This window comes from Schistocerca cancellata, chromosome 8, assembly GCF_023864275.1.
Source record: "Schistocerca cancellata isolate TAMUIC-IGC-003103 chromosome 8, iqSchCanc2.1, whole genome shotgun sequence".
Lineage (NCBI taxonomy): Eukaryota > Metazoa > Arthropoda > Insecta > Orthoptera > Acrididae > Schistocerca > Schistocerca cancellata.
Window position 1 is genome coordinate 253,595,114 of NC_064633.1, and position 27,738 is coordinate 253,622,851.

The following is a 27,738-nucleotide window of genomic DNA, read 5'->3' on the forward strand; positions in this document are numbered from 1 at the left end:
TCAAAATCACAGACAACTTATCCACTGGAAAATGTAGCACTAGAAATCGGGAAAGCTAATGTACATTTCTTACGACCTCAATCAGCACACCATCTGCTGTTTGTGATCCTTCTCAATCTAACATTTCCTATAACCCAGTAGATGTATCACCGAACCTCTGACTTGGCATCGAGACAGAATGCATTACAAATACTGAAGAGATATCTAGCAGCAGCATGAGGGAGTTGCAAATACTTACTTCGTACCATAATCCTTAGCAGAATCACTTTCTAAAAATTCAAATGGCTGTAAGCACTATGGGACTGAGCATCTGAGGTCATTATCCCCAAGACTTAGAACTACTTAAACCTAACTAACCTAAGGACATCACACACATCCCTGCCCGAGGCAGGATTCGAAACTGCGACAATAGCAGCTGCACTGTTCCAGACTTAAGCCCCTAGAACCGCTCGGCCACAGCGGCTGTCAATCACTTCCTAGTTATGGTGATTTTATCACGAGGTTGCACTGTCGGCGACGTGTATCTGTATTGTTGGTCTGATAATATACGCTCCAGCAATCACCGTCTATATTCAGTATAGTGGTCTCTGTCTGGAAAAACCACTTCACCTGGAGGTAATGCCATACCCCGATTTATAAAGCGGATATAGCTTTTAACATGGACACTAGTGTGTACCTGTAGAAGCAAGTCCAATTGTCATAGTAATGTGGTCGTTGCGATTGTGTTTTTTTTTTTTTAACATCTAGCGGTTTGTAAGACGATTAAACTTCTCTTTCTAAGTCACAGTGGTACCACTCACAAAAAAAACTTATGATGCATGTCCACCTGTTGCTGATTTTCTCTCAGTATTGTTTCGTATCACCAGCAATAAGTTATTGGCGAAGTTTTATACTTAGTAGTAGGGGATGCATGATAGGTTCACCTCGAGCATCAGGCTTGTAAAGTATGTGTGTGCGTGATCCAACTTGTGCAAAGGAAATGATGATGTCCGTGAAGGTATGGATTTGATTTGGAGTACTGTGACCGCAAAGGGTAGAGTATGTCAAGTCATAAGAATGGTACAGATATTTGTATTTCCAGAGCCACATCCGGCAGCAGGGTGTATTTCCAGTACTTCACTTATTGACAAATGTCACCAAATTGAGACTGTCACCGAAATATTTAATTGTAAGTACAGTGACTATATATATATATATATATATATATATATATATATATATATATATATATGACAGGTTTCCTAGGATGATTCTGTCTATGCGCGCTTGGCATGCAGTGCAGGTGACCTGTGGCAGGAATGATTCACGTTTCCGACTAACGGTAGGAGCTACCCAAATGGAGAGGCCTGTCGGGAAGAAAGAATGCTGCTGACGTAACTGTGTTGTCCTCTAGGTGGCTGTATAACGAACTAATACTTAATATGTGTTGGACAGCTTTCATGATTACGTGGAAATTTGAGAAGATTGAATATGGACGTGTGTTTGTGCTTGCTGGACCATTATTCCCTCCCATGTAAATTGTCCAATTTACTGCTTCTGCACATTTCGCGACTTTATTTAGTTGAGATAACTTCGATTGTGATGTGCACATCTAGCAGATGAAAGACAGGTGGAAACCACGTTTACTGATTCTCTAGACATGACATATACCTTAGTTGACTTTGTTAATTGTAAGAATTATTTCCAATACGTTACACCACCACCTTCAATATTCGCAACTGGAAATATCAGTTTCCTCTATTTTCTTTCGAGTTGTCATGTAAAGGTGTTTGCAGACAGGATAGGTTTACTCAGTGGTTTACATCACGCTACACCTCCCTCAAATTGTGGGATTCCAAATAAATAATATCCAGTCTATATCCTCGGAGTTACACTGTTGGAGCGATACTACTGCAATGCAAGCGGTATTGCTGTGTGCCTGATATCGAGAAGTATCACGTAAATGGTATGATATTGTTTCAAACCATGTGAAATTACATATGTTTTTGTAATCCCAGAGTCTGTAGGTGGCGAAGAAAGCAAGTAAGCATGCTCATTGGGGCCAGAAACGTTAACGCCATTGTGCTGAGGGGAAACGATCCCGTCTCTGTACAACAGTTGGGCAGTGACTTTCGTCTGCTGAGGATGCTCTGGTCATGTATCATGAGTGTATGACTTGCGACCACCCGACCTCATAGGAAATATCTAGTGCTGTGAGGAGTATGTATTGTGCTGTCTGACTTCGTGGTATATCTACGAGTGTATGTTGGTCAATATCTATATGAATGATACAAACGGGACGATTTTGTATGGCGCAGGATGCGAATTGTATGTTTACTACATCGACACGGTACCTGTTGATATATTGCCAGGTTGGAGATCAGTCTCATGCCCTAATAATCAAGTGTCCATCCTCAGTGGTAGAGTAGTCTAATTGAGTAAGAGTTTTCCGGTGTTTGACGATCTGTAGGTCACTTTGCATGGATTAACTGTCAGTGCAATATGTCGAACTGTACAAAATAGTTTTGTCACTGAAAGTCTCGTCTGTTGAAAGAAAGAAAAAGGTGGACAATGCTTCCACACCAGCAGCATCAGTAATATGCGGGTAAATTCGGTAGGAGCAGATCATAATGCTCCATTCATTCACAAGACATCCTTTGTGCCAGAGCATAGGAGCCTCTATACAGCGATGAGTACGTTTGCGTTTCAGAGATGTTTGTTGAAAGCAGGACTTAACAATATCCAGGCAGAGGAACATGTAATGTATGGGGTGGCACTGTAGGACAATAAGGCTGATTGCATCCTGTTATTCTGGACTATTTTCATAAACAGGTTCTGTTAGGACAAGAATTTGAAAAGGCTGAGACATTACGAAAGCTCCTACAAAAGGGACTGTAAACTATTTCTGCTACACTTTACAATCTCCGAGATGTCGACTGGCCTCTTATTGACATAGCCATGTGCTGTCAGTATAACATTGAGAACCTTTTAGATGTGCCTGCGCAAGTGAGCCACTCTATAGACATCTCTCACTTGACACTAGACTTGCCAGTAGATGTCAGTCACAGTAAACATATGCACGGCTTAAGGCATCTCACATGTCCTGTTAGGATCACTGGGAACAATGCAACCTCTGCTCTTTTGGGAACTATTGGAACAGATTTCTATAGCGCGACCCGTGACGTCAGTACAGCACTGGGAACCTTTAGCTGTGTCTGCAAGAGTAAATCATTCAGCAATTAGGTCTTTGCTGGATCGCAGGTAGAGAGGAATCGTACCAGCAAAAGTCAACACTTCTGTGTCCAGAGAGTGACATGGCCCTTATTTACATAGACAAGTGATGTCAATATAACACTCAAAGAATTTTAACTGTATGCCCCAAATGTAGACGTGACTCTTTCCTACTGGATGCATACAGTAGTGGCCTCAGAAAAGTAGCTCGCACCCCTGCATTTGTCTGTCCAGTGGAGGCTCGTGGTGGTGTCAATGCATGTGTGTGTTGGAACAGTTTGTTGATACGTCACATTTGACGGTAGTTGCAAAGCATTTCTTACGTGCACTGAGTGTTTGTGCATTGTGTTATTTTCAGCTGTTTAAGTGTTGTGTGTGAGTTTGCAGAGCTTTTTACATGCTTTATTTTTTGACAGTTTACAAGTTGTTTGCATGTCTGTATGCTGTGTACTGCATTATTTCGGTAATTCACGAGCTGTGTGCGTGTCTGTACATCAGTGCACTGCATTATTTCGGTGATCTGCGAGTTGTTTGCAGGTCTGTAGGCAATGTAGCGTGACCCAAAGCATTGCAGGGCGAGTGTTTTGTACCAGTGTAATAAATGAACTATGTGAAATCCATATCTAAATAAATTGTTCCAAAATAGATACAATCCTTCCTCTCTCTAGCAGCCCAGCACAGGGTGAGTCCTTTTCCTGCAGACCGCCATCTTGGATTATGTCACAGATGGGATGACAGTGCCCTCTGGTGGCAGTACTGTGTACTAGGTCAGTTGGACTCCAGATCTCATGGTCGGCACACTGAAAGAAGCTACTGCCACAAATTGTTTAAATAAATACTGCATACAAAAGAATATGTCCATCCTATCTAGCAGCCAAGCATAGGCTGAGTCCTCTCCCTGCCAATTCCAAGGAAGAGGTGGCGGTTGGGCGACTTAGATTAGTGTAAGTAGTCCCAGTGACCTTTTTTCCCTCCATTTTCTTAGGTTAGTGGAGGTAGCACATTGTATTGTATTGCCCTGCCGGAATTGGAACTTCCTGTCATTTTCTGGTGGTGGGGAGGGGGGAGGGGAAGGAGCTAGGTTAGTGGAGGTAGCCCAATTGACCTACTTTCCCGCCAACATTTAAACATCTGGCCATAACATCATTGTGACATTGTCATATCTATCACCCCCATCTTGGAGCCGCCATATTGAATACATTTTGCAACAATGGACAGTGCTGCCATACAAAGGTTGTCCCACGACTCCAGAAAACCAGGTGAAGAGTGGTGGCACAGATTCAAGAACAGCCTTCTTATTTATTAGCTCTAATGGTAGATATCCTGATCTCTGACCCTTTGGAATTAACAACTTGGGGGAGGCTTAGGGACTGATAGGAGGCCTAATAACCCCGTCCCAGAGCATCTGCTCCACCAGCTGTCGAACGATTTTAGTTTTGGGTACAGAAAACCTACCCAGTTCGTCAGTTAATACATCTGGCAAATCGACCGAAGGTGCAACAAAACCTCAGCCTCAGAATCACCAAAATGGGCTGCCTTAATTTTACAATCATGCACAGCAACGGCGTTAGTTCGTGTGACCTAAATACATTGGCACAATTCGAACTCCTTTTTGGGGTAAAATATAAATGAAAACGTCATATCCAGGTATTTCAAGATCAAAGCAGTATGCAGAATCCAATCGCAGCCTAAAATAAGTAATGCAAAGCAGCTTCACAATAGCGAATTGAATGTGTCAGGAATACTAAGCCATGTCTCCGCAATATCCTTTCTTTCAGGAGTGCTAGTTCTGCAAGTTTCGCAGAAGAGCTTCTGTAAAGTTTGGAAGGTAGGAGACGAGATACTGGCAGAAGTAAAGCTGTGAGACCGGACGTGAGTCGTGCTTCGGTAGCTCAGTTGGTAGAGCACTTGCTCGCGAAAGGCAAAGGTCCCGAGTTCGAGTCTCGGTCGGGCACACAGTTTTAATCTGCCAGGAAGTTTCATATCAGCGCACACTCCGCTGCAGAGTGATAATCTCATTCAGGAGTCGATTTAGAAGAGATAGGGGATCCAGCATTAGAATCAGAATTTAAAAGAGCTTTGGAGGACTTACGGTCCAATAAGGCAGAAGGAATAGATAACATTCCATCAGAATTTCTAAAATCATTGGGGGAAGTGACAACAAAACGACTATTCACGTTGTTCTGCAGAATATATGAGTCTGTCGATATACCATCTGACTTTCGGAAAAGCATCATCCACACAATTCCGAAGACGGCAAGAGCTGACAAGTGCGAGAATTATCGCACAATCAGCTTAACAGCTCATGCATCGAAGCTGATTACAAGAATAATATACAGAAGAATGGAAAAGAAAATTGAGAATGCGCTAGGTGACGATCAGTTTGGCTTTAGGAAAAGTAAAGGGACGAGAGAGGCAATTCTGACGTTAGGCTAATAATGGAAGCAAGGCTAAAGAAAAATCAAGACACTTTCATAGGATTTGTCCACCTGGAAAAAGCGTTCGACAATATAAAATGGTGCAAGCTGTTCGAGATTCTGATAAAAGTAGGGGTAAGCTATAGGGAGAGACGGGTCATATACAATATGTACTACAACCAAGAGGGAATAATAAGAGAGGACGATCGAGAAGGAAGTGCTCGTATTAAGAAGGGTGTAAGACAAGGCTGTAGCCTTTCTTCCCTACTCTTCAATATGTACATCGAGGAAGCAATGATGGAAATAAAAGAAAGGTTCAGGAGTAGAACTAAAATACAAGGTGAAAGGATATCAATGATACGATTCGCTGATGACATTGCTATCCTGAGTGAAAGTGAAGAAGAATTAAATGATCTGCTGAACGGAATGAACAGTCTAATGAGTACACAGTATGGCTTGAGAGTAAATCGGAGAAAGACGAAGGTAATGAGAAGCAGTGGAATTGATAACAGCGAGAAACTTAACAACAGGATTGATGGTCACGAAGTCAATGAAGTTAAGGAATTCTGCTACCTAGGCAGTAATATAACCAATGACGGACGGAGCAAGGAGGACATCAAGAGCAGACTCGCTATGGCAAAAAAAGGCATTTCTGGCCAAGAGAAGTCTACTAATATTTTTTTTTAATTTGAGGAAGAAATTTCTGAGGATGTACGTCTGGAGTACAGCATTGTATGGTAGTGAAACATGGACTGTGGGAAAACCGGAACAGAAGAGAATCGAAGCATTTGGGATGTGGTGCTATAGACGAATGTTGAAAAGTAGGTGGACTGATAAGGTAAGGAATGAGGGGGTTCTACGCAGAATCGGAGAGGAAAGGAATATGTGGAAAACACTGATAAAGAGAAGGGACGGGATGATAGGACAACTGCTAAGACATGAGGGAATGACTTCCATGGTACTAGAGGGAGCTGTAGAGGGCAAAAACTGTAGAGGAAGACAGAGATTGGAATACGTCAAGCAAATAATTGAGGACGTAGGTTGCAAGTGCTACTCTGAGATGAAGAGGTTAGCACAGGAAAGGAATTCGTGGCGGGCCGCATCAAACCAGTCAGTAGACTGATGACCAAAAAAAAAAAAAGAAAGCAGTCAGAAGTATCATGCCAGAAGACGAGATACTGTTCTTAATATTTGACACGTATAACAAAAATCTTAAGTTATTATGTGTTATACATATGGACCTGGAGTGCTTGCAGCAACCATGTGTTAGTAGCGACATTAATCTGCGCGAACCATATAGTATTGCAGTCTATATGCACTGTAGCAAGTGATGAATCTTCAGAGTTTCAGCTGGAGTGAGGTGCAGGCTGCACGGAATCGTTCAGCTAACGGCTGTATCAGATTGCAGTGCGCATAAAAAATTCCTTGCTCCAAAAAAAATCAGATGAAAATTAGTGTGGAAGAGGAAGGTGCGTTTCGAAAGGTAGATCTTTGTCACATCTGCAAGGTATTATTAAAACGTATCAGAGTGAAACACAGAGATAGCTCCCATTTTGTAACCATTTAATACTATAAATCTTTGAGAACGAGATGTGACAAAAGTAAAACCATACCACGTCTGTGAGATTTTGGTGAACGGGCAGAAATATAAAACATTCACTAAATTTAACCTTGTGGTGTAGTGATGTAGAGTATACGTTAGGGATTATTTGGTAATGTTCTGCTTAAAAATGTGTCCCATATTTAAAGCCTGAAGACTTGAAAGTAGCAAGAGAATACTCTCTTGACAGTGAGCAGTTTAATTTGATCAATAACTAAGGTGTGTTTCCTGATAAGCATGTTACCAAAGAATCTGTTTTGTTGGGCGCAGAATTGCTATGGATAGAAGCATTTTAAAGCTCTGACTGTTGAATAATAATCAAACAACTGGCTTATCAAAGAGTGTGCTTGGAATGGAGTTTATTCGAATGCAAGACATTCAGAGGATACTCAAAAAATTTTTGGGAATCGATGTCTAATTCTGGGTTGATATGTCTGAAAATAATTCTGCACACTCTGTCTTCAAACATATGAAATACATATTCTGAAAACTCAACTGACTGGCATGTTAATGACTGAAACGTCATGAGAAAGTTCTGCAGCAGTGAAATCTATCTTTGTTTTAATGGCTGCATCCCAATTCGTGTAGCACATCCGTGGTCCTCTCTTCCCTATTTCATAATAAAACGAGCTGTCCTTATTTGAACTTTTTATGCCCTGTGTAAATCATATCTGATGCGGACCCCACACGGCATAGCTATATTCCAGAATTGGACGACAGGCGTAGTGTAAAATTGTCTTTTTAATAGATACGTTATACTTTGAAAGTGTTCTGCTAATAAATCAGAATCCTTGCTTTCCGCACAACAGTATCAAAGTGATCTTTCCAAATGAAGTTTATCGTAATTGTTACCCCTAAGTACACCATTTAGATGTCTGTGATTCATCGTGCAATTGATAATTAGCGGTTTCCTTTTAGTTGTCATGTGAATGAGGTCACACTTTTCTTCATTTACAGTCAAGTTCCATTTTTGGCATCTTACACATATCTTATCTAAATCATTTTGCAACTCATTTTCATCATCCGATGACTTTACATGACAGTAGATGATACCATTATTTGCAAACAATCCAGGAGGACTACGTCAGATTGTCTCCTAAACTGTTTAATTAGAACAGGAACAACATAGGGGCTATAACGCATCATTGAGAAACGTCCAAAATTTCTTCTGTTTTACTCGATGATTTTCCATGCATTATTACGAACTGAGACATTTCTGACAGGACATCACGAACCCTGTCGCACAACTGAGACGATACTCCATATGTACGCAATTTAATTAGAAGTCGTTTGCGAGAAACGGTGTGAATAGACTCCCGGCAATCTAAAAATGTGGAATCAATCTGACGTCGCCTGTCACTAGCACTTATTACTTGGTGAGAATAAAGGGCTAGTTGTGTTCTATAACAACGGTATTTTCTGAATCCGTGTTGCCTATTTGTCAATAAACCGTTTTCTAAGAAGTGATCCATAATGTTGGAGCTCAGTATATGTCCCAGAATTCTACTGCAAATTGACGTTGGTGGTACTGGTCTGTAATTCAGCGGATTACTCCTACTTCCTCTCTTGAGTCCAGCGTCTAGTGTCTAGAGAAAATTAGCAAAGTTATTCATCCTAAACCTCCTCAAATTATAAATTAATAATTTTAATAGCGTATTCTTGTGCACGTTAATAGATGGATGATTATGCAGACATTTTAAAAGTAATAAATGTCTCTTTATTTGTTTATAATGTCCTCCACTTGTTTTGAGTTAGGAGGAGCGTCACCACATGGAACAGAGCAGTCAGATTCTTCATCCGCCTTCTCGTAGCGTGTGTGCTGGGTAGCAGGCTGCAAGAGCCCAGCGGGCGCCGGCTGCCTCGCCTCGGCTCAGCCCCATGCCGCCTAAGTGGTCGGGGCTTCCCCGGGGCGCGCCCGGCACTGCATCAGGGATTGCGCTGCCGCGGCAGCTCATAAATCAGGCTGGCCTCAACCCGCAGCGAAAATTACCGACCGCTCGCTGGCCCCAGCGGGCCGGCCTCGCCACCCCTCGGCATGTAGCTGCACCATGCTCACATGTTGCTGTCAGTTTCCGCCGTTCCCACAGCTATTTGGGCTGCTACTGCTTTATCATAGTTACTAGTGGAAGACGATCGCGAACTCAGTAAATGCTGAAAAGGAAACTGCATTCGAGACGCCCGTGTGAACACGTCTAGACTATTGTTCCAGTGGGTGTTCCTTATCAAGCAAGCCATACAACACGTATTGAACGAACTCACAGACGCAGTGACAGAACCGTAGCAGATCGATATAGAACATACACAAGAGCAGGGATAATGCTCCGAAACGTAAATGGAATTCCTTGGAAGTTAGAAGTCGATGTTCTTGGGAAACCCTGTCGGAAACTTTAGAGAACCTTTATTCGAGGACGACTGTGTAAACTTGAAGCTGGACCATAGTGTATGTGGCGTGATATCATGAAAATAAAATAAAAATCTTAGAACACACGCGGTGGCACATAAACAGTAATTATTTCCTGTTTCATTAAGAAATGGAATAGCAAAGGAAGCCGATAGTATTGTTACGATGTACCATTCACCACCCACCGTAAATGCCTAGTGAGGTATGCAGGATTGTTATAATTAAAATTAAACTTTCAAACCGCTGTAGAAATAACACCACTGGTCAGAATGACGTCAAATTGCAACGGAATATTATCGGAAAAGAGGGAAATACAAAATGTAGCAGTAGATGCCGCTGGAAGCATCATAATTTAATAGTGGTCGACTACAAATGACAAATAAATCATATTGAAAGGGTACAGTACCGCCCGACATTGAAAATAGGTACTCCATACTTCATTATTTTTGTCAGAACAACACTTTTTTTTCTAATAATAACTCAATTTTAATTAATACAGTGAAGCTGGAAAGCTGGATACCAGTGTGGGAAAGAATGACAATTTATTTATTTAATAGATCACATGTGCACTCCCACAAAGTAAATCCCTACATCCAGTTTGGTGGAATCTGTGAAATGAACGAATGTATGGTCGTCTGCTAACCGCAGATAGTGAATGTGAATATATGATCATCTTTGAGACGATCCTTTGGCCACCTTTGGTGGGACCAAAGAGATGAAATTTACTTGAGCTTTGAGCGCCTGAAATGTGGCTGACCAATACAGTAGCAAGGTGCTCCCCCACTTCAGCAGAGATGCGAGAGGACCTGAAGAACGGCCATGTCTCAGCACTCTGCCGCTGGATCTTGTGCTGTTAAGACCTGTCTTAGTTGTGCTCCGTAAAGACAAAAGAGTGGAGACATGGTATGCATGAGGAATATTTAAGAGTAGTTTGAAATAGTAATTTCTCTAATTCAGGAACTATTGTGGGGAGAATTAAATGTCAGGCAGGTAATACTAATGGGATCGTAGTAATCTTCGGAAGTGATCAATGGTCACAATGAAACCACGTGCAGCAGTAAGTTGAAATACTTCCGTGTGCTTAAGTTAAGCTGAATTACTAGTGTGTGTACAATAAGTTGAAATATTTAAGAAATATCGTGTGTACCATAAGTTGAAATATTTAAGAAATAGCGTGTGCAGGACTTGAAATTAGAGGCGAGTACTTCCACATGGTGAGTACTGTGTGAGTCTCAATCTGTGTATGAGACAAAGGATAAAGAGAAGTACTCGTCCATGGTATCAGTTGAGGACTCGCGTGTGTGATGAATATGTTCTTAATATTACTTTGCGAGATATGTTTCCGTGTGACGCTTGATTCAAACTATAATACTCTGAGAGAGAAACAAGGTGAGTCAGCCGTCTGTCCAGCAACGCCACTTGGCTTGTATTGCACAGGAAGACGTGCATATATCTCCAGAGTTCATAGTAGGAAAGTAGAATTACGAAGTGGGGCAGTGTCGTGTGAAACTGGGATAAAAATTAATTGAAGTGGGAAAGCTGAAAGTGATAATGTTGTGACTATTCCCTGTGTAGTATTTCATGTTGTAGTGTGGTGTATGTCATGTAATTTAAGTATGTGTAGTTTGCATGGGAGAGTAGCAAGGTAGTTTCAGAGGTAGTGGGTTATGCATGTTCCTTTCGCACTGCTCGGACTGGAGGGAAGTTTCGTGAATATGATTGTGAGAGTCGAAGTGTGAGAAATAATAAAAGATCAACCTTCCTATCCAGAAAGTGCACTGTAGCGTTGAATAATTATGAGACCATAAGATAGAGAATCACCAATGTAAATCGATGCCCACTGGGCGGAATTTCTCATGTGTTATTGTTTTAGGTCACAGAATTTGTGTGTTTAGGTTATAGAATTTATCGGAATAAATAAGATAGTGGAAAGAAAAAGATTGGTGGCCTTTCCCTTCGAATTGCATGTTGTCATGATATCCTGAATTTATAATGTGTGCGCCACTCATATTCAGTGCGATGGCCACATGTTGATTAAAGCCGTTAAATAAAAAAGAAAGAAAACGTGGTATTGCCAGTGCGTATTGAACAGTCAGAGTTCTGTAAATTACTGATAGTCAGATGTGCGTTTCCGTTGCGTATTATTCATACAGGAGGATAATTTGTAACTAAATTGTGAGTACGAGAGTTCATGTTACTCGATAAATAAGAATTAATCCACACGCTTGGCCGACCACTCATCTTGCAGGCCTGACTGCTTGATGCCACAGTATGAGCAAGGCACGTGGGTGCCTCTCAATATAACAATGGCCAAAGTGTACGTTTGACGTTAAACAAACTTATTACTCAGTGTGAATGGGTGCACAGGTGTGATACTGTTAGTTACGTAATCCCATCCACCACAGTAACGTCATATCACATCGGATGGGAAAAATCAGTTCTTAATTGTCCTGAGGCCAAAAACCGCATAAAAAGCACCAATAAAAATCTAATCGGATTATTAATTTCCGTGTGACTGGTGCAAAACATGTTCAATATGCTGTCCACCGTTTTCTGCAACAAGTTGAAATCGAGAAGCAGCATGTTCCACAACTGACCGAAGTGTTTCACATTCAGAATGTGTTGCGCAATGCGTGCCTTATATGCAGCTAAGTTTGCAATCGGGGCACTGAACACAACATCTTTCAGCTAGCCCCACAGCCAGAAGTCACACGGATTAGGTTCGGGCGATCTGGTCAGCCAGGCTACAGGGAAAAGGCCACTGATAATACTAGCATTTCCGAAATGGCGCTTCAGCAGCTGCTTAACTAGATTTGCAATGTGGGGAGGAGCGCTATCTCGCATAAAAATGATCCCATCCACACATCCACGCTGTTGGAGAGCTGTAAAGGCGTGGTTGCGCTAAAGACACTGATAGCGCTTACCAGTGACGGTACAGGTAACATGACAGGAAGCACCTGTCTCTTCGAAAAAATATGGCCCTACGATAATTAATGCCGTAAGTCCGCGCCAGACAGTGACCTTTTCAGGATGAAGTGGTACTGGTTGATTTGTGTGTGGATTTTCCGTTGCCTATATTCGACAATTCTGATACTGAAATAACATGTCACATGGAAGTGGGCTTCGTCTGTCCACAAAATCTTCCACGGCTAAGTCATTGTTCACTTCCATGCGAGCAAGGAATTGTAAAGCAAGGGTTTCTCTAGCTGGCAGGTCAACAGGAAGCAACTAGTGCACACGGGTAATTTTGAATGGGTAACAAAGAAGGATGCTTTGTAGGATTTTACGCAACTTGCTCACTTATATGTCCAATGTTCGGGCAATTCTCCGTGCACTACACGTTTGAACACTAGTCTCGTCTTACAGGTTGCACACCAAAAGAAACCGTCTTTTCGAATGTCGGAATCATTTTCTCCAGTCCCACGGCACTCATCGAACCAACCCCTATTTTCAGACCCTGTAATGGCTGGAACTTCTGCAGAGCGACGTGTGCACACTCATCATACTCGTAGTACAGCTTTACTAGCAGATTGCTATCCTGCATTGAGACAGTCATGGCGAAAGTCGCAGACATGAAAGTAGGAAAAGCCTTGAACCCGGCGTGTACATACTTCAGTGGATCGTGTGCGTGATAGGTGTTTTTATTTACGTATTCTGATACGTACATGTAATAATCAATTTCCACACTTTTTTTTGTGCCGCACGTTTTCCCCTTCTCCAATAATATTCCGTTGCAATTTTACGTCATTCTGACCAGTGGTGTTATTTCTACAGCGTTTTGAAAGTTTTAACTTTAAGCATAATCACCCTGTATATAATCACCCTGTATATCTAGATGAAGCTGCAGAAAATACTTTTTACTAATTCAGAGGATTTGGCCTTATGAGGAATGTAGGCGGTTAGGCGGTTGTGCGGAAGCGCATGGAGGTTGTAAAGGTATGACTGTAATTTATGAGTGGTACCATTTATTGACAACGTTACTATTGAACGCAATTACTAAACAATTACAAATATCTCCTAAAACAATTACATTAAAAGAGCACAATAATACACTAACAGAAAAGACATTAAAGCACCGTAACGTAGTTAACGTAGAGTAATGAAATTTCGGGAATACATTTGTCTAGGCCACATATTGAACTGAGATAAGCTACTGCAAATGTTAATTGTTGGTACGTTAGTATCTGGTGTGACCGCCAGAATGTTGACTAAAAGCACACGGACGTGCATACATTGTGTTGTATAGTTGTCAGTAGTTAGTCTGTGAGATAGAGTTCCACGCTTGTTGCACTTAGTCGATCAGTGCACGGACGGTTAATGTTGTTTGTGGATGACGCTGGAGTTGTCGTCCGAAAATATCCTATATGTGTTAGATTGGAGATAGATGTGATTATGAAAAGGCCAAAGCGACAAGTCGGCACTCTGTTTAGCATGCTGAGTTACAACAGCGTTATGTGGGTGAGCATTATCCTGTTGGAAAACACCTATTGGAAAACTGTTCACGAATGGCAGCACAACAGATAGAATCAACATAGTGCCGAACAAATTTGCTGTCAGTGCGCATGAGATAACCACGAAAGTGTTCCTGCTCTCATACGAAATCAGATCACTACTCCAGGCGTAGGTACAATTTTTAAAAGCACTAGGACAGGTTGGTTACAGGCCCTCAACTGCCCCCCTCCTAATCAACACACTGCCATCCTGACATTACACTCCTTCTCATATTCATGAGGCATCAGAAAAAACACCCTGTGAGTGTGTTGGCGATACTAAAATTACTGGGGTTAGGAGTGGACCCTTATTTTACGACAGAGCACATCGGTGTGTAGCTGTACAAAATTCTTTTAATTTCTGTATATTTGTCAAAGAAGCATTCTGGTTTCCATAGATTGTGATACAACAATTTCAGGACTACTGTCGAGATAACGTATTACGTCCTGATTAGCAGAAATGACACTGAACACAACAATATCAAATTTAAATAGAAAGTTCTCTACAAGATTTTTTCTTACGTCTAGAAAATGATGCAGTGTCTGAGTTGGCCAATATTATGTTAAAACATCAGACTCTGATTCTAAGTTGTACTATTTAGGAGAACAATGAAGTCTATGGAGGATCGTTAGTTTCTGTGACAAGATATGAAAAGTTTAGTTAAGGTTGCTCATGTACACAGTGGACGCAAGCTGGGGATCCAATAATTTTATGCTTCTGCCAGCAGCATTTAAGCAGCATTTACCTTTAGTTGCGACGTGTTGTGAGCTGCATGGCTGCTCTCGCCCTCTGAAAATCCTATAAAAAGCTAATGAAATTCTTTACTGATTTTATCAGCAGAAACTGCCTTTCCTTCTCGTTACATGAGCAAACATACACTAATTCCTAATCTGGGAAATATGGCGATTATGGCGATATACACGTGCATAAATGGAGCAGCATGTATACATCAATGCCCTCTCAGTTCTCGCAAGAACAGTTAACTATGTGGCTGTTTCGTCTCTCTGTTACCGGAACTTAACGCCTCTTCAGTAATTTCTAACTGAATGTCAGCCAAAGTGAATGCAGTGTTAACACAAAATTCCTCTTTCGGCATTGTACAGAGCGTGATGCCCCTGTTCTACAGTTGACTCTGCTTCAGAGGAGACTCCCTGAGGTTTTCGATATTCTGTCTTTCGTAGCAATAAATGCGCCCCCCCCCCCCCCCCATGAGTGTCCTTTCGAGCTTTGCATCATGGACTATTAAGGCTAATGGCAGCATTTATTTCACCTCATGGAAGCTACCCCAACCAATTGCAAATGACGTACTTTTAAACTGAACTGTACTCTCACCACTTCTACTTCTTCCGAGTTCATTTCAGCAAATCGAACGTTTCGTGCATGCTCCTGACGCCTCGAAGTTACAGGCATACATCACGAGAGCACCACAGACCTTTCACGTGATCACTAAATGTAACTCTCTTTTAACTGCGTCTCCGACCTGTTTGTATCCATCCGGAAATTCTCCAACGCAGTTTTCTAAAGAATTCCTCAATCGCAGACAGCACTGTGCCGTTACCTCTTCCCTTCGATGTATCACTTGGTGCGTTCGTTGTCTCCCTCCATGCAGGTCACTGACATCTGTTAGAAGCCTTTCGTTGTATATGGGCTGTGGCTGTGCAACTCGAGTCTGTCCCAAACTAAAGCATTTCTTCCAGCAACTTTCTTCACCTTCTGCTCATTGGAATGCAGCATTTGGCTTTGGTGTTTTAATACCGTCGAATCAAGTGTCATACCTATCTGTCTTACGTGCTCTACATTTTGATAGGTAAATCTGGTCACTATTACCGAAGTATGTCAGGTGACATATCCATCTACTTCTTATGACGTATAAAATCTCATGCAAGCTGTGACATTAACATTCATTCAAGCTGCCACCTTACACATTACTCCTGTCACCAAGGCAGAGCCAAATTTCAGCAAAAAACACGAGAGACCCTCAGCTTGCACTGCAGTGAACTCTCGTTTGACACCACTGAAATCAAAATTGGCGGTGGTTTTGGGGTCAGTGGAACGCATTCTAAATGGGACTGTCTGTGACTAATGGAATGTAACAGCTCGTGTCACTGTGATGTCAACTGCTGTTCATATTGCTGCTAAAGATGCAGTACAATACTCCAGAGCCATATGCCAAACGCGATGGTCTTTCTTCTCGGTGGAGCCAAGTGGTCATTTGGAGTCCATTCTTTTTGCGACCATACATTCTCCTGGCCACTGCTGCCAGCAGTCATTTTCCTGCCAATTTATTCTTCACCATCACAGAAGGAACATCCAGCTTCTAGTGGCCCTATTACACAATAAATTTCAATCACTCTTCAGTAGCTGTAGCGGAATTTGAACAGATGTCACCTTCAGGTGTAGAAACACACATACCAACTATCGTTGGTCGCATAACCCCTTCTTGGTGTCGCGATTTTTTCTGCCAGTGTATATGTAATATCTTTTGACGGAGTATCAGTAACAACAGGTCCCAAAAAAGAATTCAGAAGTGTTTGGTGAGAGACACAGCACTGAGAGTAGTTCATTGACTTTGGAACTAAATCAGTCTGTATGTACTTTAGAAATATCACACTTCATAAGGAGTTCTAAATCGGTAACTCATGGGCCCTCAGTCAGAGATTAATCAACAAGTTAACACTGGAACTTAAAATACTATCTGAAATGTTCGTAGTACTCACACACACACACACACACACACACACACACACACACATAATATCTGAAAATAAGATGTTTGTAAGATTGTCACCAGACATTAATGTAGCTAGTCAGGCAGTAGTAGTCGACTGCGACAGTTGCAGCAACAGATAAGTAAATCGCTTGTGTGACTTTTACGGGTTCCTAACCAGGAGAGAATTTTATTATATCATCTGTGTGCTTTAATAGTTTAGTTTCTTGAGTTTCTAATAGCCACAGTTGTCACGTTTTAGTTTGTGTCAGACAGTAAACTAATTTTGTGACATACTACAAGTTCCTTAATTGGGGAAAATTATTTATTTTCACCTGAGTGCTTCGGTAGTTAGGTTCTTGAATATCTGCGTATTACTAGACACAATTCGTGCATTTTCGTCACGGTCTATGTTAGAATTGCGCAGCACGTGCCAATGGTCCGATTATCTGCATAGTTTAGTTTTCCACTGTCTTTGGTATGGACAGGAACTGCGATTCTTCCGCGCGGATGCGAGCTGAGTTGGTGACATTTCGCTCTTAGCTTCAGGCTGTGATGGCTTCGGTTGCACAGCTTGAGGCTGCAGCGGATGGGTACCACTGTTGTCGGCCGGACATGGGAGCCAACGGACGTCCCGCGCGTCAGAGTCCTCCGATCGGTCCTCACCGGTGGCCAGCCCAGTTACTGCTCGCACTGAGGATGACCCCCCACATGTGGTCGAGTGGGAGGTCGCCCGGGGCGAAGCTGGTGGCGAAAGACTTCCCAGGCGGCCGCACATAAGGCCTCCCCAAAAAATGGTTCAAATGGCTCTGAGCACTATGGGACTCAACATCTTAGGTCATAAGTCCCCTAGAACTTAGAACTACTTAAACCTAACTAACCTAAGGACATCACACACATCCATTCCCGAGGCAGTATTCGAACCTGCGACCGTAGCAGTCCCGCGGTTCCGGACTGCAGCGCCAGAACCGCACGGCCACCGCGGCCGACAAGGCCTCCCCGGTTCGTCTGACAAACACGTTCCAGGTGCTGTTTGTGGCTGACACTGTCGCTGAGCCGGGTGCTGTCGCCCGTCCTGTTTCAGAGGAAACCACTCAGACTGCAAGATCCGGGCAATCGCTGAGAGTGGGACTATTAGTAGTTGGGAGCTTCAGCGTTAGCCGCGTTATGGGGCACCTTAGGGACTTGGATGACAAAGAGGGTAAGAAAACCAATGTGCACTCCGTGTGCATACCGAGTGGAGTCATTCCATATGTGGAAAGGGTTCTCCTGGATGCCATGAGGGGCACAGCGTGCAGCCAATTTGTGGGGGTTGGTCACGTCGGTACCGGTGAGGTGTGTCGCTTTGTATCAGAAGAGATTCTCTCTGGTTTCGAGCGGCTAACAGAAGTGGTAATGGCTGCCAGTCTTGCTTGCAAGGTGAAAGCAGAGCTGACAATTTGCAGCATAGTCGACAGGATCGATTGCGGACCTCTGGTACAGAGCCGAATGAAGGGTCTGAATCAGAGGCTCAGACGGTTCTGCGACCGTGGAGGCTGCAGACTCCTCGACTTGCGCCGAAGGGTGGTTGGGTTTCGGGTTCTTCTAAATAGGTCAGGTGTCCACTACACGCAGGAGGCGGCTACACGGGTAGCAGGGGCTGTGTGCCGTGGACTGGGCAGTTTTTTAGGTTAGAGGGTCTCAGGAAAACACAAGATGGGCTTCAGTCACAAAGGGTGCAGGCTGAACACAGGAAGAACATAGATACAGGAAACATTAGTATAACAGTTGTAAAATGTTGTAGATGTGTTGGAAAAGTACCAGAGCTCCAAGCGCTAACAGAAAGCACTGATGATCAAATCGTTATAGGCACTGAAAGCTGGCTAAAGCCGGATATAAGCTTAGCCGAAATTTTTACGAAGAACCTAACGGTGTTCCAAAAAGATAGGCTTAACACGGTTGGCGGTGGCATGTTTGTTGCTGTTAGAAGCAGTTTAACTTATCGCGAAATTGAAGTAGATACTTCCTGTGAGTTAGTATGGGCAGAGGTCATTGTTGGCAACCGGAATAAAATACTAATTAGATACATTTACCGACCTCCCAGTACACATGACACAGCTGCTGAAAGGTTAAAAGAAAACTTTAGTTTGATTTCAATCACGTACCAGACTCCTCCGATAATAATTGCTGGTAACTTTAATTTACCTTCGATATCTTGGAAAAAGTACATGTTTAATTCCGGAGGTACGCATAAAATATCATACGAAATTGTGGTAAATGCATTCTCTGAAAATTGTCTCTTGCAGTTACTTAATGAGTCCAAGCGAATAGTAAAAGGTTGTGAAAACATACTTGATCTCTAAGCAACAAATAATCCTGAGCTAATAACTAGCATCAAAACCGATTCAGGGATTAGTGAACACAGGGTTTTCGTAGCGAGATTGAATATTGTAATCCCCAAATCGGCGAAAAATAAGCTAAAAATATGCCTATTCAAAAAAGCAGATAAAAATTCACTTCACACCTTCCTGAGAGAGAATCTCCACTCGTTCCAAATTAATAATATATGTGTAGACCAGATGTGGCTGAGATTCAGAGAAATAGTATTGGCCGCAATTGAGAGATTTGTACCAAACAAACTAACAAATGACGGAGATGATCCTACTTGGTACACAAAACGGATTAGAACCCTGTTGCAGAAACAACGAAACAAACAAGCCAAATTTAAACAGACGCGAAATCCCCAAGACTGGCAATCCTTTACAGAAGGTCGAAACTTAGCGTGGAGTTCAATGCGGTATGCTTGTAACAGTTTCCACAACGAAACTTTGTCTCGAAGCCTGGCAGAAAATCCATTGAGATTCTGGTCGTATGCGAAGTATGTTAGCGGCAAGAATCAATCAATGCCTTCTCTGCACCATAACAATGGAGACACTATCGAAGACAGTGCTGCCAAAGCAGATTTACTCAACACAGTCTTCCGAAATGCCTTCACAAAAGAAGACTAAGTAAATATTCCAGAATTCGAATCGAGAACAGCTGCCAACATAGGTAATGTAGAAGTAAATGTCATCGGAGTAGCGAAGCAACTCAAATCACTTAATAAAAGCAAGTCTTCTGGTCCAGAATTTGTACCAATTAGGTTCCTTTCGGGGTATGCTGATGCGTTACCTCCATACTTAACACTCATATACAACCGTTCGCTCGACGAAAGATACGTACCCAGAGACTGGAAAGTTGCACAGGTCACACCAACATTCAAGAAATGTACTAGGAGTAATCCACTAAATTACAGGCCCATATCGTTAACGCCGATATGCAGCAGTATTTTAGGACATATCTTTTGTTCGTACATAATGAATTACCTTGAAGGAAACGGCCTATTGATACACAGTCAACATGGGTTTAGAAAACATCGTTCCTGTGAAACACAACTAGCTCTTTATTCACATGAAGCGATGAGTGCTATTGACAAGGGATTTCAGATCGATTCCGTATTGCTGGATTTCCGGAAGGCTTTTGACACTATACCACGCAAGCGGCTCCTAGTAAAATTGCGTGCTTATGGAATATCGTCTCACTTATGTGACTGGATTTGCCATTTCCTGTCAGAGAGGTCACAGTTCGTTGTAACTGACGGAAAGTCATCGAATAAAACAAAGTGATTTCACGCGTTCCCCAAGGTCGTGTTATAGGCCCTTTGCTGTTCCTTATCTATATAAAAGATTTGGGAGACAATCTGAGCATCCGTCTTCGGTTGTTTGCAGATGACGCTGTCTTTTATCGACTAACAAACTCATCAGAAGATTAAAACAAACTGCAAAACTGTTTAGAAAAAATATCTGAATTGTGCGAAAATTGGCAGTTGACCCTAAATAACGAAAAGTGTGAGGTCATCCACATGGGTGCAAAAAGGAACACGTTAAACTTAGGTTACACGATAATCCGTCTAACCTAAAAGCCGTAAATTCAACTAAATACGTAGGTATTACAATTACGAACAACTTGAATTGGAAAGAACACTTAGAAAATGTTGTGCGGAGCCCGCCGAGGTGGCCGAGCGGTTCTAGGCGCTACAGTCTGGAACCGCGCGACCACTACGGTCGCAGGTTCGAATCCTTCCTCGGGCATGGATGGGTTTGATGCCCTTGGGTTAGTTAAGTTTAATTAGTTCTAAGTTCTAGGGGACTAATGACCACAGCAGTTAAGTCCCATAGTGCTCAGAGCTATTTGAACCCTTTTGCTGTGGGGAAGGCTAACCTACGGCTGCGTTTTATTGGCAGGACACCTAGAAAATGTAACAGACCTACTAAGGAGACTGCCTACACTACGCTTGTCCGTCCTGTTTTAGAATACTGGTGCGCGGTGTGGGATCCTTACCAGGTAGGACTGACGGAGTACATCGAAAAAGTTCAAAGAAAGGCAGCACGTTTTCTATTATCGTGAGAGAGTGTCACAGAAATGATTCAGGATTTGGGCTGGAAATCATTAAAAGAAAGGCGTTTTTCGTTGCGACGGAATCTTCTCACGAAATTACAATCACCAACTTTCTCCTCCGAATGCGAAAATATTTTGTTGATAACGAACTACATAGGCCGTAACGATCACCACAGTAAAATAAGGGAAATCAGAGCTAGTACGGAAAGATATAGGTGTTCATTCTTTTCGCGCGCTATACGAGACTGGAATGATAGAGAATTGTGAAGGTGGTTCGATGTACCCTCTGCCAGGCACTTAAATGTTATTTGCAGAGTATCCATGTAGATGTAGCTGTAGATGTAGATGTAGAACCCTCAATCCTGAAATGCATTGTGATGCTGAACACAAACCTACAGAATTTAAGGACAATGTGTATCAGTAATACACGAAGTATTACAGTAACAACGAGACTGAACAACATAGGCAACCTCACTGTGCCAACAAATATCAGTAGCAGATAGTTCACAGTCAGCTACATAGTTCCAAAATACAAAAAAAATCACTGTGGTAAACCGTGGAACCCATAACAACTATCAAATGTTGACTCACAGCAATGCTTGAAAGTTTCCTTGTGTTATACTGACTAGAGACACACGGCCTCACTCAATGTCTAATCGATGCTCTGTAGGCGCAACCTTCTTGGGAACCAGCAAAAGATTTTCTGGACCACACTTCCTGAGCTTCGCGCTCCAAGATTGCACCATTCTGCTCCTCCCTGACACATTGCTGATCAGCAAGACTACATCTAGTTTCAACCAATCCTTGCATACAGGGCTGCTAACCTGTGTTGTCTGTCACAAACCTCAACTAGTCTCCCCAAAGGCGCGCAGTAAGACTTGGTTACTCTGTAGTTGCCCGATAACTTATGAACTAGTCACTCTGGGAAAACCAAACGTATTGCCCTCACTCCATGAAGTCTACTATCACACACAAGATTAATTCCTTGTGGGCTTTTACTGACGCTGCGCCCAGCGACTTTTTTTCTGAACGCAGACAGTGGCAAGAGAAAACCAGTCTTGTGGCAACTGCCATATACAAAAACATGCGAACAACTCCAACAAGAAAGAGGGAAGCCTTAAGGTAAACGGATCCTGCCTTCCTGTACTGCAACGATCTAGCGACGCAGGTAGCAAACGGGAACCGCACCGGAAATGACCGCGAAGAAGCTCTCGGACGGTGGCGCGCCAGGTCTGCGGCCGGAGCTCGGTTCCAGTTCACCACGGCCAATGGCGGGTAAAGCTTTGACAATGCCAGCCAGTGGTACTGGCGAGACGTCAGTAAAATCATCAGACGAACGTCGGCCGAAGAACTCGAGACAGAAGCCAATATGCAGTTTGTCAACTAGGAGCCACGAAAACTTTAAGCATTTTGTATTACTCCTATAGTTTTCTGAAGAGTCTAGTGCACCTCATTAAAGCCATTACAAAAATACTATTTATTAGCACTTAACTGCTTAAGTTAGTTACGTTTTACATAATTTTGTATTACCGATTAAACACATTCCCACTATTCGTAAGGGGCTGGGAGCCAGTAAATTTAGTTAGTTACATGCTCCTTTGATCATTTCATAATTTTCTTATGAAAATTATGTGGAATGAGTCACTTTAGACTCAGGATTAGTTTTAACAGTAATGATCATGTTACATTTCAGTCCTACTTATCCATCTACACTTAAAAACTAGTTTGTCACAGGCTACCAATTTTTAAGTAAAAATTCATGTAGGAAATAGAAGTAGTTGATCTGAAGAAGTGATAGTATTTTGGATTTAAAACTACGTTTGCTACCTGTCAGATATTTTATAGTACTGGGTAAATGGCCAAAGATGTTTTTTTATCCATACTGAACTCCTTCTGAGTCACTAAAACCTCTAAAAACAGGTAACACAGATCATTTTCTTTTTTAGTGTTGTACATGTGAACATCATTGTTCTAAATGTGATGAATTATTTATGCCCAGTTTGTACAACAGGTGCATATATTGCGCGCGTGTGTGTGTGTGTGTGTGTGTGTGTGTGTGTGTGTGTGTAATTAAGTAACAGTTAAAATGCATTGCTCCATAAAGTGGATAACTCACCTAAACACCACATGTTATTCTTACTGCCTACTTTTGTGCAATGAATACTTCGTTTCTACTCCATAAAATGTTATTGAGGCAATGTAAGATAAATATGTCAAGAGGTTGAATTATTTGTCTCATAGACTGGAAATTGCACATATGGAGAAAGAAGATGAACATAATTCTCTGAACATCTCAGCAATACCCTTCACCCAGTTCAAGTTGTCATCAGTATAACAATTTCGGGAATTACACTCTTTTATTAAACTGTTATATCAATTAATTTTCGTGTTGTTGAGAACTGAATATAATTAGTTCTCTTAAAAATTTAAGGGCGTCCCATGTCAGGGAAACAATAATTAATTGAAAAATCTATTAAAATGTGTTCTGTCATTGTTTTCCCACAGATGCAATTCATTGATACACTTGTCTTATCTACAGGAAGAATAAATTCTGCATAATGAATTTTATGTACGAGTAGAAAGTCATTATCACGTACAACGAGCAGGAGTGGCTATAAGACGTCTTGATTTCTTCCCAGTCACTAAAGTTTTCTTTGCTTCCAACGTCGTTAGAACTTTTGAGTACAACATTTACCATTATGTTTGTTACGAGTGACTCAGATCAGTTGTTTGGAAAGCCAACAACTGCATAGAACTTATATTCTGTAAAAAGGTAAGACGATGAACATAATCAAAGAAATACCGCGAGAGATATTTTATTATCTTGTAGCATTTGGTGGAAGAATAGACCGACATCATTCTCATTTTGCAATCGACCTGGTATCCAAACTGTGTTTTTCTAAGTAAACTGTCTCTACTTAGACGTGAGAGTGCTCTTGAGTACATTAATTTTTAAAATAATTTTGTGAAACATGTGAGTCACACTACATATGAAGAAGTTTCAGGGCGGCATATTTCACCCTTTGTGGAAAAAGTCCCAGTGACAGTGATCTGTTACATATATCATAAGGAAGTATACTTAATAAATAATAATAGAACCACTCACAAAAATTCTCTTTGAAATTCCATCAACACCATAGGAGTTTTGTTTTTGAGAACATTTATAATTTTATTCATATCAGTGGAGGATATTGGCGTTGCTCCTAGTTGCTTAAAGTTATGTGGAGTGACGTTTTAAATGTGTTCTCTTGCTTCTTCAACTGAAAAATTTAATCCTGGTTGTAGTGATGTTTAAAAAATGAATCTTAAAACGATTCAAAACTTGTGAATTATCGATCACAATTTTGTCATTTAGTTCAACTGTGTACTAATCAGTTGTGTTATCATCAGTTTTATGATACTGATATAGTTTTAATCGTATGACCTGCATCACTAGTTTCTGTCATGGTATGCATACTTTTGGACATTTTAGTGATATTCCGTAAAATATTACAGTAATTTTGGTAGAATTAATGCGCAATGGATTTTGAGTTGCCCTGTCGTTCTTAAGAATTTTTATTTTCCTCCTGCACGATATTTTAATTATTTAGGAACGTTATTTCCAAATACAAGGGGGTCCCCCCCCCCCAGAAACCGGAATAACATTACTGTGGGCGGAGCTTGTGTAGTACATCTGCAGTGATTGCCTTTTGCTAGCGATGTTTTGTTATTGTTTCGTGTTTATGCCGGCAAGTTTAGGTGAACAACGTGCAGCTGTGAAATTTTGTTCTCTGCCCTGTAATAATGCAGCTGAAAGCTGTTTTGCTGTTGAAAATAGTTTACTAAGATGAGTCTATGGAAAAATCTCAAGTGCACAAATGATTTGTTCAATTTAAAAATAGCGTCTTGTTGATTGATAAATGGAGAACAACAACTGCCCTAATCGACGAAAACACTGAAAAAATTCAAGAGCTTGCGCTTACAGACCGTTGACATACATTTCATCATCTGTCAGATGTTAGTGGCTTATCTTGGCGCTCGTTTCAGCTAATTTTAACGGAAGACTCCAGAATGAAATAGGCTGCTGCCAAGTCTTTTGCTTTGCTCCTGACTGGCAATCAAAAGGAAAGTCGGGTCGAAACATGCCGTGCTTTGAAACTATAGCTTAAAACTGATCTAGATTTTCTGCCAAATGTCATTACTGGTAATGAGCCATGCTGCTCTGATTATGACCCAGAAACAAAGCAACAGTTAAGGCAATGGAAGGCATCAAGAAACTGTTGCCAAGTCAAATCTAACATAAAAACAATGTTGATTTGCTTTTTTTGATGCCATGGGCGTAGTTCATGCAGAGTTGGTTCCCTCAACTCAGATCGTCAATTACTCCTTTCATTTGTAAGTTTTAAGAAGATTGGGCAGCAGTGTTCGTCGAAAAAGCCCCGATTTGTGGCAAGCAGGAGACTGGTTCTTCCACCATGACAACGCACCTGTACACACTGCCATCTCTGTTGACAGTTTTTGGCTAAAAGTAGCATGGTTCCGCTGCCCCGCGCACCCTAATCTCCTGATCTGGCGGTATGTGACTCTTTCTTCTTTCCAAGCATGAAAAGGGGTATGAAAGGACATCTATTTGACAACATTGGAGATGTTCAGAAAGAAAAGGAGGGAGAAGCTGTCAGCCATTTCCAAAGATGACTACAAAAGGTGTTTTGGAAGTGGAAATATCGGTGGGACCAATGTGTTAGTTGTAATGAAGTGAATTTTGAAGGGGTAAGGTTGTTTTGTAATATACATAGGTTTTAAATAATAATTACCGTTTTTATGGACACCCTCTTAAACTGACATAATTTTTATAGTATCCATTGGATTCGACATTACCATCTCTTTCTATATTGCTCTCTTAACTTATTCTTTAAACACTGTATACCTGTATTGTTAATATAACTCAATGGTTTGTATGAATGTGCCTCAGAGCTGTGAGGTTCTATGTTGTTATAATATTAACTGTGCTTCATAAAGTAAAATGCACTTACCAGCTGGGGGTAAATTTAATTACTTCAACCTGACCATCGCCGTTGGAAATTTCATGTCAGGATCCTGCTACCTTAAAAAATGGTTCAAATGGCTCTGAGCACTATGGGACTTAATATCTGTGGTCATCAGTCCCCTAGAAATTAGAACTACTTAAACCTAACTAACCTAAGGACATCACACACATCCATGCCCGTGGCAGGATTCGAACCTGCGACCGTAGCAGTCTCGCGGTTCCGGACCGAGCGCCTAGAACCGCTAGACCAGCGCGGCCGGCCCTGCCACCTTAACTTGCATCACAATCGGAGAGCACATCAACAAGTTGATGCAATTTAATCGTTCCAGTTTGAGCAATCTCTATTAAAATGTTGTCATGCAGGATCTCAATGTCTTACTATAGGATGAAAAGGAGAGGAGCTGGGAATGAAAGGACTAGACGAAGATAAAACTTTACACCAAAAGAACAAGTTACTTTATTTTTAAATATCAGTGCTTTATAAACAGTATAAAAAGTGGGACTATGTATTAATAAAACAAGGAAGAAACCATGTGCCAAAGCGAACGTGTTTTAAGGTAGGAAAACTCAAACACGTGCCGGACCCCGTCAATAACACTGGACACACACTTTACCTGGCCGACTGGACGACATGAAGCACTATGCCAGGCACACTGAAACAGTCCAAAAACAGGTATCATTATAATATGGAACTAAACAAAGATACACAACTGAAAAGTAGGAAAACAGACAACTTATGATTTTATATAAAACAAGTAAACGCGAAGTTTTCGATGCCCTGAATAAATATTACAAAATCCTGATATTATAAGATAAAGGGTATATATCCCAAAAATAAAAACGTAAAACTAGCGATAAATAGTGCCAAAACCTGAAGATAGCTAACTTAAAGCAAAACCAATTTATTGGCAGTGGTTTGCAGTACTATGTCCATATTAAAAACACAACTACAGTTTGACTGCACTGCTTCAGTACTGCTAAAACGCATTAAAGCTGACTGAGGTTCGTCTTATACAAGGAAACCAATCAAGTTTAAAAGCTAGTGTGCTAACGGTCTTCTCAACAAATTTATTGTCGCGGTGGTTCACTGACTGTGCAGTGCTAGAGTGCACTGCCACAGTACCGCTGATATCCATGAAGGCGGGCCACTCAAATGTAACCAAAGTTCATCCAACCAAGGAAACCAGTCACAGGCTAAAATTGAATTTATTAAGAGTTTTCACAGGAAGTTAAATGTCGTCGATGGTTCACTGGTGGTGCAGTGGACAAGACAGACAACAACTAGTTGCCTATTTGCTTATATCGCTCTCGGTGTGACAGTAACCCGATCGATCAGACCATAGCACGGCTGTTGAAGTGCAGTTCAGTGATCTTGCCTAATTCAGTGAGCTACTGTGAACACCAAGGTTCACTGTGGTGACTCGCCATGTACTATCTTTACTGGTCAAGTGTAGGGTGGACATTTACCGA